The sequence below is a fragment of the Echeneis naucrates genome, chromosome 17 (genome assembly GCF_900963305.1).
Source record: "Echeneis naucrates chromosome 17, fEcheNa1.1, whole genome shotgun sequence".
Classification (NCBI taxonomy): Eukaryota; Metazoa; Chordata; class Actinopteri; order Carangiformes; family Echeneidae; genus Echeneis; species Echeneis naucrates.
The window spans coordinates 3,000,443-3,010,593 of record NC_042527.1 but is presented as its reverse complement, the minus strand read 5'-3'; the positions used below and the strand labels follow the sequence as shown (position 1 = coordinate 3,010,593).

Here is a 10,151-nt window from a genome sequence, read left to right as displayed (position 1 = left end):
TTTTTTTTTCCTGAAAATTTCTTCTCAAGTGAACCTTAGTTGTCACTGATGAGAAAGGCTGTGTGAAGCATTAGTTGCAAACAATGATAAGCAGTCATAGCAGTCAAGCACACATAAGAGTTGAATCCCATGAACCCCCAGTTTGCAAGCATATATAAACCAAGCAGGACACAGTGTGTACAATTTCTATACTGAGACACAGAAATGGAAGATCTGCCTTGTGGAAGAGGGGTGAGGCTGTGCAGAGTAGCTGGACTGTGCATTGCATGCTTGCCAAATTTTGATTCTGAATTTGGCAGGTTTGCTCAGCATATATTGTCGGAATGGATGCAGCCCATGAAATGCAACCAGGTTTTTATCAAAAGTCACCATGAGATGCATCAAAGTTCTCATGTGAATTATGCTCTCCCTGCCGCTTTGTCATGTATCAACTCAAAAGTACCAAGTCTGCACCTGGAGGTGTAGAAATTTAAGGTCACACACACAGACAGGCATATCTTACACAGCTTTAACAGCTTGGGGACAAATTGACCTCAGAGAAACACCAATGTGTGCAAAAAGTGTACAGCAGATAGAATAACTATCATTTTCATTTTTTTTTTTTTTGCTTAATCGGTTGTCGCTCTCAAATGAGGAATAGTCAAGCAATATGAAACCCAAAAAATGTCTTCTGTAATTTTTTGATTGGGGTCAAATTGAAGTAAGACATCAAGACTCCGGCACGAACTTCATTCAACTTTACTTATCTTCTTCGTACCATAACATGGCAGAAATAGTCAACACAACTTATAGTGGTCTCCAGCGACACCTAGCGTTGTGGAGTAGAAATTGAATACACAACAGAATATTTATCTGGTCCGGTGTTCTGCACATTCTTTTGAGGGCTAATGATGAAAAATCAGCTCCAAAGCCTGTCGTGCTCGAAATAGCTCACTGTCCATTTCTCTCTGCTTTATTCTGTTAACGCAATAAACTCAGAGGAACTTCTCCTTACTATGGAGTGATAAAAATACAGGATCAATCCCAGAGACTTTGGATATAAAATCAACTGACGGCTAGTCTTCTAATTGAGAAACTCTGATTGGCTGTGACATCACCCAATGCAGCCATGTGAGTGTCCGATGCATGGATGCGAACCTAGAAGTCAGGAGCAAAGATGGAGAGTGAGAATCAACTGATAAACACACATAGGTAGAGCAGGAAAGAGTCAGGCTGATCCTGATCTTGGCTGAGTTCCCATTGACACCTGTATTGATGAAAGTAAATGTCTCAAACAGACATGATTGAATCGGGGCTTGTTAGAAAGCTGATTCTCTCGAAAACAGTTGTATGTTTCTATGTCTTTAAATATGAAGAAGAAAAGACAATTGCGTCACCTCACCCTAACCCTCAGCTGAAAATGGGAATTGAAGAATTCAGCCCATTATTTATTCATTCATGGAATGCATCACATTCCACGGTCTACAGTCTGTGGAAATGCACTTTATTATGTAAATACAACCAAGTGAGTAATGAATTATGCATATTGTATTATGCAAAAAGTTGTCCCAGTTTCACTGTTCCAGGTCACCCTTGGAGTTCACTTCCACCATGGAACATTCTAGACTCATCTTGGATGCGTCTCAAACAACGACTGTTGATAGTCACTTTCTGATGTAGGCCCAGTGCCCCCTCATACCCAGTGAGATGTCTCTTTTGTCATGCTCTCAGAAGGGGATAACACCATTCTCAGTGATCTACAGAAAGAATAACCCATTGTTGTCCCATTGTCCAAGTTGGCCTCTGCATGAGACCATGTTGTCTCAAGTTCATGGATTTCCCATGGATGATCTTATTAGAGCCATCAGTTATTGATGATTTTGTTCTTTCCTCTGGGCCACGCTCACATGAATAGTAAGCAGAATAGATGAATCGTGTCTTTGCTGCCTTGTCCCCAAAACCTGGACACCTGAAGGGCAGAGTATGGTCATGATGTGTTAGATTGCTGCCATTGGCCTTTTCAGTGGGTACTACTCAAGTCAGCATTCGTTCTGCATTGGAGTGGGTGTGTCTAAGGATGTCTGCCAGGAATGACAGGATTGGCCATTGCTTGCGATTACTGTGTATCAACTTGTTGACAACAAAACCTGTCCGACAGGATTACTTAGTAATTGCGCAACAATCACATTTATATGCTTGGCAAGACAAAATCTGTCACTTATTAAACCTTCTTAAGTAATAGATTCAGTTTTTAAAGCAGTGAAAGAAGGGTTTAATAACACAATTCATCTCCACTCTATAGTTTAGATTTCAGATGCTACAGGTTCATTGTTATTTTGACCATGAATGTTTGAGGTTACTATGGGATAAGCAGTGACAAATCCACTTAGAATCTCACCACACAAAATCAAAGTGTGTAGTCCACACCCATTTACCAGAACAAAACACTGACTCAAAAGGAAAGCGCAGTCAACCACGATCAGTTGTGCCTCACCCCGAGCACTGGCATAGCTGCACTGCTAAACTATACACAAGCCTACCAGTTGATTTACCAAGGAGCCGATAAACCTAACAGAGGAGAAATCTACAGTTCAAGGGTTCACCATGCTGCAAACAAAGATCTCACCACCTGAGGACTGGATACAGGATTCCCTCCAAGGTAGGCACTGCAACTCGAAAAATTGTCTTGATCAGCTCTGGAACCATAACGGAACATTCAAACTACTGCTACGGACATACACAGAAGGTAAAAACTGGGCAATGGAAACCCAGAAACATTTTTTTTTTAAGTACAAACTTGATATTTAAGATGTACATATTAGCTTGTTGTATTTTACATCAGCTTAAGAGTGAAGTATTAACCAAACTGAAACAAAATGTCTCTTTACACGTGGCAACACAGGATGTAGTCTGTCATGCTCATGTGACCCCTGACATCACTTCCTGTAGCAGGAATAGCCTAGTCATTTAGCGAGCACTGTAGCTAATACGCTAATAAGCGTTTCAAGAGAATTTGCCTAAAGCAAAAGTTAACAATGGTACGTTATCAATGCTATGCTATTATTTGAATACCAAGAAATTGTTTTGAATTTCCTACCCAAGACAACTGGTGATTGAAAAACTGTCTTATTTCCCATCCATAGTTGACATAGATGACAATGTTTTTATTTACAGGTCAGACCTGTTGAAACGGAGCAGCTGGCCTTTCCTGTAAGTACAATTATCTCACCAATTGGCCTTTATGTCATATTCCTGCACCCAAAAGCAGTCAATGTTAATTACTATTTTCCATTTTTATCAATTCTCAGGTACAAGAAGTTAATCGTATTGGTTTGGATGGATATGTGGTTTATGATAAGATATCTTATCTCATACATTTGGTAAGTATTTCCACATTAGAATGACTTCTGATGTGATTTTACCAACATTATTCCAACTTTTGATCCATATAAACAGGGTGCAATTTGCTGGTGGGGATGGCGGGGATTTTACCCCCATTTGGTTTACATGTCCTACCGTCTGCTGAATTTTTTTCATCCTCGGTGAGGACAGCCTCTGACTGGATTTGACAAGTCAGAGGCGTCGTGCTCGCAGACAACAGTTCTATTTTGAAAACCAACTGGATTATCTTGCCTTTCAAAAGCCGACTTCCTGCCTGTCTCATTGGTGCGAAAATAAAAGACACTCTTAAATATTAAAAGCTTGTTTAGGTCCCTCAGGAAGTTGCTCTTGTGATCATTCTGTTGAAGTTTTTTTTTTTTTTTTTGGGGTGGGGAGGCTCATTTTCATCGGTTCGGCCACCTATTTATCTTGCAAGATCTGGCAACACAGACTCTGACTGGTATATGTTTATGCTACACAAGAAACAACTGTTTTCATATAGCATACTGTTCGCCCGCTCTTGTGTGGTAATTTTCTTGAAAGAGAAAAAAAGCGTTTCTCAAAATAATCCCCCCCTCTGTTTTTTTCACAAATTGTACCCTAACCCTAACCCTGCATATAAACAGCATAGTGTTTATTTTTTCTTGGAGGACTATCCTTTAGCCATTATATATCAAATGAAGTCAGATGTATTTATACAGCGCCAAATCATAACAAAGTAACATCAAGGCACTTTCTCTCTCTCAAAATTGATTCATAGGCAACTGGACTTATAGGTATTTAACCTCTGTGGGTGTGTTCACCAAAAGTACCTGTGAAAGTACTGGTTTCATGTGACCATTGTTGTGGTCCCATGTGAACGACAGTGTACAGGTGTACCCCTGGTGAACAACGATTGTTGAGAGTTGAGAGTTGTCTGAGGTTACGTTTTTAATTCTCCACAGTCTTGGTCAGACTAGTGCGGACTAGTAGACCGACAAGCATGAACTGGTGAAGCCCCTTGGATAAGAGGCGAAACGTCTTCATAGACAAATACAAGTCCAGTTGCCTACAAATCAATTTTGAGAAAGAGAACAATGACCTGGATGAATTAGAACATTCATATACATCAAGGCACTTTACATACAGAGCAGGTCTAGACCAAACCCTTAACAGCTGCTTTTATCAATTATCTCTGTTTTTGGTCACTACCAGGAGATCATGACTTGATTCAATCGCCAAGTGTTATTAAGGGAACTGTTTTTACTTGCTGTCCATAGATAACTGTGTTTTTATTTACAGGTGCCACCTATTGAAACAGAGGAGTTGGCCTTTCCTGTAAGTGTCATTATTTCCCCTATTTGGCCTCCAACAGCAGTCAGTGTTTACTCTTGTTCTCTTTTCGTTATTCAATTGTCAGGTACAACGTGAGATAAATCCTTCTGGTCGCAATGGACATGTGCTTGACGATCATATATATCCTCCTATATATGCTGCAAGTATTTCTACATAAGAGTGATTTCTGATGGAATTTTCCCAACATTATTCTTACTAACAGCAACGGCCCCCAGCGTTTGACCCATATAAAGTTGGTCTTTTACTTTTGTTGGAAGAGTATCCTTATCTTGAGCCCAAAACATCACAACTAGCTCTTTAAACATGAAGGAGAGTGATAGCCATTAGAGTTCCATATATCAGTTATCTTTGTTTATTGGTCACTATCCAGAGCTCATGAATGAATTCAATCACCAACTGTTATAAAAAGGAGTTGGTTTACTTGCCGTACATACTGTAGTAAATGAGGACTGTGATGTCAATGTTCACTCCTGTTTTCTGTTAACCTTAAATTTTCAGTTACAAGAGACCAATCCTAATGGCTGGAATGAATATGTTGTCTATGATGATATAGCTTATCCAGTAAATCTGGTAAGAATTTCTACATTGAATGATTTCAACTTTTTTTTTTTTTTTTTTTCGACATTATTCTCACCAAAAGCAGTGGGCTCCTGACTTTGACCCATATTAACAGCATAGTTCTTTATCTGTGTTTTATGTTGCTGCTCTGTCCTGTTATCCAGGGTCGGAATCCCATGCCTAGAGAGTGGGCAGCAGACAATTCCTCTCCTTTGGGTGATGCAGGAATCGAAAATATATTTTTTACTGGGTGAGAATCATCGAGATAATTAATTAAAACCAGTATTTGCCCCTTAGAACTAAAACAATTAACTAAGCATTGAGTTGAAGAATAGAAGATACAATAGTTTCTTATGACTGAAATCTTTCATTATCCATTTATTTTCCTAGCTATTTTCCAAATTAAATAAGATAAATCTTGCTACTACTGTGCTAATATGGTCTTTTGTGGCAGTCTTTGTTGACATATAATAATAATCTTAATAAAGCGTCAATTTGAAGCAAATTGGGGTCTATAGCTAAGGAATTGTCAGATTAAATATAATTAGTTACAGTTGACAAGGTTGCATTTTAAAAGTACTTACTTACTTAACAAATAATTTGCACACCATGATTTGGACCTCCTTATCAGGTGAAGAGACCCTGATGCAGTCAGAGTAAAGCTTCCCAACTTAAATAACAATTCCCATTACAGTCCTAATCACTCTGATAGTCTGTGTTCTTCCTCTTGTCCACCAAAATTCCTCTTAGTAAAGACAAATAGAAATAGCATCACATTGTTGATTGAGATATTTTCTCATCTTTACTGCTAAATGAAGTGCAACCAAAGGCATCAATCAGCTCTGCGGTCAAATGCAGTTAGGCTGTAACTATTATATGCAGTGAGCAGCAGGTGACTATTTTGCATCTTAACCCCTTAATGCCAACTGTTGCAAAATTGAATAGACTGTTTCAGTTACAGAAACAGCCAAGATAGTGTGTGTATTCCCCCAATGCCGGTTTGAGCATATTAGAATGTGAGATATGTACCTGTTTTGCTTCCTGTCAACGCTATGATTCATTCATGTTCTAAATGAAAAGTTTGAGCTCTCTTTGAAATTATAATACTTGGGTTTATATAGTCAGGACACTGAAAATTATTTTGTGGCATCAGTAATACTATCTCCATCTCCTGAGTGCTATAATCAAATTAACAATGTCCATTTAATTTCACATGCCCTTCAAAACATCAACACAAATATATATATATTTTTTTTTATAATACTTGTATATTAATTTAGGTTAAGGGGTTAAAAAATTGCTAATTCAGTCAGTTAATGAAGAGAAAGTCTTTGTTACTCCAGAAAAAAGATGTAAAACAACTAAAAACAGTCTTTCTTATACATCCCGAACAAAATGACAATATAATATTGCTAACTTTCAAATTACAATAGAGTCAACAGGTTAGCTTGCGATGCTAATGTCGCATCGTCAAACATACCGCGCCGTAATAAACAAGCACCTGAACAGATATCTCCAGCCTCCGCTAGCAGAGTAACAAATCAATATGTGCTCCAGTGTTTCCAAACTCACCTTGATTACAGTTAAATCAATGTTTTAATGGGGATGTCTGTACACAGTCATTACATACTCTTCTCTTGTTGACTTAAAACTAAAATCAGTCAAGAAGACGTTGAGTATATGGTGGACAACCCTCCTTAGTGGTGTGATGGCCCCACCCGTTGTCCATTTCCAGTACTGCACCCATATTCAACAGAAACTAGAAAGAAACAAAAATAAAATATATACGACTATACGACGGTATACGACTGTTTACAACTGCCTTTAATATATATTCTTTATGAACTGTTGTGTCTTTTATCTCAGATGAACTCTTATATTATTTTATATTATCTTATATTATATTATAACTATTTTTAATTCAAATTGTTTATTAACTGTTTTTCATATATCTCACACCGTCAGCAAATCCAGTGTGGAAGCAGTGTAGTTGAAGTTAAATGTTTTAAATTGAGCACCAACCTCCAAAGAGACAAGAATTTGTTAATTGTTAAATTAATCACCTAATCCAGTATCAGAGGTTTTAACATCTTAATAGTGATGTGTGATACTACCGATTTTCATTCCAATCTGATACCAAGAAGGGTGTATTGTCATTGCCAACACAATACATTTTACAAAAGCTTAATGCCATCACTCTCTCTCTGCTGTCATTGTCAGTGGTGGGATGCGACAAGGCTAAGTTCACCTTACACATGGAAGTGGTTGTAGTTCTGGCCAGCAATTGAAGAATAGTTTGTGTAAATAACTAAGTAACTCTCTAATGTATCTATATGTTTACATGGCTACCCAAATAAGTGGAGACTGGTGCAAGTGCTGTTAGATTATTCAGATAATCCATTCTAAAGTGTATCTGACATATTGATACTGGAGTATCGATGCACATAAATACACTATGCAACTCTATAGATTTCCAATCTAACTTCAGATAACACAAATGACTTAGAGAGACCTACTAACTAAACTAACTGAAAGCATTATCAGCATTAATAATCAAAAGGAAGAAAAGTGGATGGAACCAGTATCAGCAGAGTGAATGGTGTAAAGAAAGGCATAATGGTGCAAGAAAATATGTTTTTCTGTTCACCAATGGAGTCTGATGACATGAGCAGGGTGCTACGATTTAAACTACTCTGAGCTGAGCTGTAGCTGAAGACCTTTGGCCTAACGTCAAAATGGTGGATCAGTACTCTTGACAGCTGACTGCTGGTGGATCCTCCAGGAGATGTTGCTCTGTAGCCCACAGCTCAGACAGTGTTCCTCAGTGATTTCAGTTTCTGCGAAGCCTAGTGCCAGCAGAGATGCTATCTGGGGGACTCTTGTAGGCTTCTCTAAAGGGGGTTTTGGCAGTCTGTTACTCCCCACCTATTGCAGAATGAAATAAATTGACATTAGCCAGATGTCAAAGACAAGTTATTTGGAGAACATGGACATCATTTTGATGGAGACGGTGACAGCTAAAGTAACAGTAAAGGTGACATGAACACTTTCATCCTCTGGTGGCCTGGAACATGTAGATAAAACTTAAGATGAAACAACATGTAAACATAATGTTGATTAAATAATAGGAAATAAAAATACAGGCATTCATTTTTAAAACCTTACATTCTATATGGCCTTAATTATAAATTATTTTGTCATAACTACTTCCATAACACAAATATTATAGAGGTGGTTAACTGCTCAAACAACAAAATTAATGTTCCCTCTAGCTATCAATAAAATAGCTATATTAAGTGTGGATTACACACCAATCTTCTGACTAGAATGATAATAATAAAAACATTGCCGATGTGTGCAGTGTTTGTTACCTTGTGTCAAGGATGCTGACATTATGGGATAGATGATCAGGAAATTTAAAAAAAAGGTTAAATATGTCAGATTGAGAAGCATAAGATGATGCTTTCTACCAGGGATCACAATGTGGCTTATGATTTATGACTGTTCTCTAAAGAGGAATGGAGGAGAGGAGGAAGTGGTGTCTGTCTGAAGTGTGTTTCTGAGTGTCTGCATGTATGAGAGTCCACGATTCCCAGCTTAGTGTTAATCACAGTTTCCTGCATCAGTAATCATTTCAGAGTCATTTTGTTACAAATAGAGATTTTGGTTGTTCACTTCAGTCTTTGTGTGTTCACTGATCTGCTGAAGATAACCATCTCGCCTTTGGTCTGATATATACTGTATGTCTCTGTTGTGGTCTGTTCGACTAAGAAAATATCCTGTATAGCTGTTTCTTATCAATTTGATGAGGGAAAGACATTTTCTATTTCAATTTCAAATTCATTACTTTCCATGTTGTTACTATGAACTGTTTTGGAGACTGGTGCCACACTGGATTAGCTGACAGCATAGTTTTACATCTTTTCTCTGGAGTAACAAAGCCTCTCTCTTGATTTACCGACTGAATGATCAACTTTATCAGATTTCAAGATTTCACCAAGGGGTTGGATGCTGGTTAACAGGTAGCATGTGACGGTAATTGTTTTATTGCGACATTACAAAGTTACAGGTATTCTGGCAGCTCATCTTCTGAACAATGGCTCATAAATTATTTTCCAAGGGTTTTGCTCCAAAATGTTACAAAGGTGTTCAGATGGATTAAGGGTCTAGTCTGTCATGTGATCAGTCTGAGCCAGGCTGTGCATCATTAATCCATGTTAAACCACTCTTTTACATATTTTTTCTTTTAAATATCTCAACCTGTGTCTATATCATATCATGACCTCTTGTTTTAGAGGGGGTCACATTTGAATTTCTGTTCTTGTAAACAGGAGCTACAATGGACCATTGATGGTGATGGCACTCCTTGGGGGCTTGCTGCTGCTTGTGCTCATTATAATTATTTTCAGTTATTTCCAATTCATTTTCTTTCAGTAAAATAAAGACTTTGGTCTAGCCTGGCTCTATATGTAAAGTGACTTGATGTGAATTTGTTATGATACGCTATATAAATAAATCTGATTTGATTTGAGTAAAATTTTTTGTGGCGTAAATAAATGGGTAAATGTTTTACTGAGATGTTCCAGATAGAGTGACGTGACCCTAAGATGGTGTAGCAAACAGGTACCCAGTTTCAAATATGGACTCTTTGTTCTGGACAACATATTGCTTGTGAAATGCTCATATATAATTACAGATCATCAAGGTGTTGTTGATAACCACCATCAACACAGTTGATACTGGCTGGTGAGTTCCTGGATTGACAACATTTAAAGATGCAGCATAAAACAGACTTCTCTAGGTTTTTAATATATTCCTGACTTGGATAAAAAATGCTGAAATAGAACTATATGTACTTTGAAATTCTTAGTATAAAGTGTCTTCATAGCCCATGAAGC

The 10,151-nt window shown here is 37.8% G+C and overlaps 2 long non-coding RNA genes across 3 annotated transcripts; one reads left to right on the top strand and one right to left on the bottom strand.

The window, feature by feature from the left end:
* Nucleotides 1-2,868, bottom strand: LOC115058008 (uncharacterized). Its single transcript, XR_003842006.1, has 2 exons — nucleotides 2,609-2,868; nucleotides 1-1,948 (listed from the first exon to the last, which is right to left on the bottom strand). It is a non-coding gene; the product is annotated as an uncharacterized LOC115058008 (long non-coding RNA).
* On the top strand, nucleotides 2,270-9,784 carry LOC115058007 (uncharacterized). Of its 2 annotated transcripts, XR_003842004.1 has the most exons (7): nucleotides 2,271-2,638; nucleotides 3,154-3,189; nucleotides 3,288-3,359; nucleotides 4,642-4,677; nucleotides 4,760-5,265; nucleotides 5,418-5,503; nucleotides 9,585-9,784. It is a non-coding gene; the product is annotated as an uncharacterized LOC115058007 (long non-coding RNA). The 2 variants fall into 2 exon arrangements; XR_003842005.1 differs by lacking the exon at nucleotides 5,418-5,503 and having other exon boundaries at nucleotides 2,270-2,638.
* The last annotated feature ends 367 nt before the right edge of the window (nucleotides 9,785-10,151 follow it).